We start from the raw sequence: 2,566 nt of genomic DNA on the forward strand, positions 1-2,566 counted from the left end.
GTAGTCCAACTGTTTAGATTACGCATAATGTGAGAACGAGATTCTAGTCCAACTGTATAGATTATACATGATGTGAGAACGAGATTGTAGTCTAACTGTATAGATTACACATGATGTGTGAACGATATTTTAGTCCAACTGTATAGATTACACATGATGTGTGAACGATATTGTAGTCCAACTGTTTAGATTACGCATAATGTGAGAACGAGATTCTAGTCCAACTGTATAGATTATACATGATGTGAGAACGAGATTGTAGTCCAATTGTTTAGATTACACATGATGTGCGAACGCGATTCTAGTCCAACTGTATAAATTACACATGATGTGAGAACGAGATTCTAGTCTAATTGTATAGATTACACATGATGTGAGAACGAGATTTTAGTCCAACTGTGTAGATTACACATCATGTGGGGAAGTGATCCAATATTCGCAAGTATAGCTCATAAATAATGTGTGGAGAAGAGTTTTATTCCATTTGAAGATTATACACGATTTAGGAATATCTTTAATCCGCAAGCAGGTTATACATAATTTAAGGAATTCTTAATCTATCAGCAGATCATATATGATATGGAAAAAAGGTTTTGTCCACTACCAAGTTATAATATATAACGTAGAGATGTGGTTTTAATCCACAGGTGGGTTATACATTACATTTTGTAAAACCTAAGATTACTAATTTATATATGATTCGTGGAGTTTCTAAATTACCATTGAGTAAAATATGATATGGAGAAGTGATTTGAATCCAAATGGTGGTTATACATGATTTAGGAGGTGTTTTAGTCCACTAGTAGGTTATAAAGAATGCAGGTAATAGTTTTTAATTCATCAGTAGGTTATGTGTATGTTGAGAGATTTTATAAATTAGTAGTAAGTTTACTTTATGTTATACGTAATACATAATATCTACGTGAAAACGACCCTTTTTATGTTCAAACTCATAAGGAAAACTAAATTGTGTGCATATCTTAGACATTTGACACTTTGGAGTCAAGTTTTTCTTTTACACTTTCATTAATACAGTATTAGCTTTGTTCTGACTTCGCCTCCACATCAAGCAATTAAAATGAACTGCGTTTGAGCTTATCAGTGTTTCCGTGTAAGCAAGATAGGCCATGGAGCTTCGTACAAAGTAAGTATTTGATTTTCTAATTGAAACAAGAATTACAGAGACTAAAGAAGACCCCAATGCACGTGATAATTCTTATAAAAATTTAGTTTTGGTCGTTTTGAAACTCTGATTGCTGAAACCCCCCCTCAACATAAATAACACACTTCCCTGTCCCACAAACATTTACTTTCAGTGCATCTTACGTCTGAGAAGCTGGAAAAATAACTGAGAAAATGTAACTTTCATGAAAGATTAGTACCGAAGCTTTGTTTAAGACATGCCTGTTTGCTATTATTTTCTACTACTTAAGCCACTAATTCCACAATTTTAGAAAGAGAACACATTTTTACATTTAATAAACACATAAATTTATACATCAATTTATAAAACCAGTTCGTTTTTTGTCTTCAACATTATACACTCAAGTATTTGGAACCAGGAATCGTTTTACTAGGTTTTCTCTGTTCATCCGGATAAACAAAAAAACTAAACAATTATTACGTGCGATGATATTAAACAGAGATGGTTCATAGATAAATCCGAGGAAAACTTAAATGGATCTATGGTATTAATATTATAAGCAGATGGCGCAAGTGAAGGTTGCCACTAAAATTATTGCGATAGATACAATGAAGAATCAGAAAAATATCCAGATTTTTTTTTTCACAGTCATTTCAACTTCTATGTCTGGCTTATTTTCAAGTGTAAATTTTTTGTGCAATGGCTTTGACTAGATTTTATTGGAACTGATGGATGCTTAACAGATTAGTTGATAAAATATTGAGGGTATAAAGTTGCTCATAAAATGCTTTTTCTTCTTGGATGCCAAAAGAAAAGAAACAATGGAGAGATAGTATATCCACAACAAACGTAAACCAGGGATGATATGGACTAGTGGATTTCAATCTGTGTTCCGTGAAACCCCATGTTTTCGCGAAGGGTCATCAGAAGTTCCATACAAAGAAAAAGGGTAATGGCGTTTGTTTGTTTTTAATAATTGAGAGTTAACCTGTCATGAATCTAATAGAGTTTTAAAAATCATAAGTATTTTTGTATATTTATTTACAATTTTATATTAACAATACTGTTACGAACTTGGTTACTTTCACCTAGACTAGATTTTAAAGGTGGGTTTAGGGTTAGGGGTCCGTGACGGAAGGAATGAAATAAGGGTTCCATGGCTTCATAAAGTTTGAAAACCACTAATCTAGACTTACTGTAACTTAGGTGTATTTGCGTTAAAGAACATAAACAAAGTTAGCTAAGCCTAACATACCTAACTTGTTGGTAGTTCATGTAGTATTAAATCTTCATAACTGTAACAGTATTGTTAACTAACAATTGGTCCAGTTATCAACGCTATTTTCAAGTTTTGTACAACTCGACTTTCAAGATCTACATATCTACATGAGCCGATGTTTCCATTTATGAACGTTATATTTT

The 2,566-nt window shown here is 32.5% G+C and overlaps 1 long non-coding RNA gene across 1 annotated transcript in view; it reads right to left on the reverse strand.

The window, feature by feature from the left end:
- LOC111088371 overlaps positions 1-2,566 on the reverse strand; it is a 91,755-nt gene that overhangs the window by 16,368 nt on the left and 72,821 nt on the right. The window lies entirely within an intron of this gene.

The sequence above is a fragment of the Limulus polyphemus genome, unplaced genomic scaffold, assembly GCF_000517525.1.
Source record: "Limulus polyphemus unplaced genomic scaffold, Limulus_polyphemus-2.1.2 Scaffold94, whole genome shotgun sequence".
NCBI classification, from domain to species: Eukaryota; Metazoa; Arthropoda; class Merostomata; order Xiphosura; family Limulidae; genus Limulus; species Limulus polyphemus.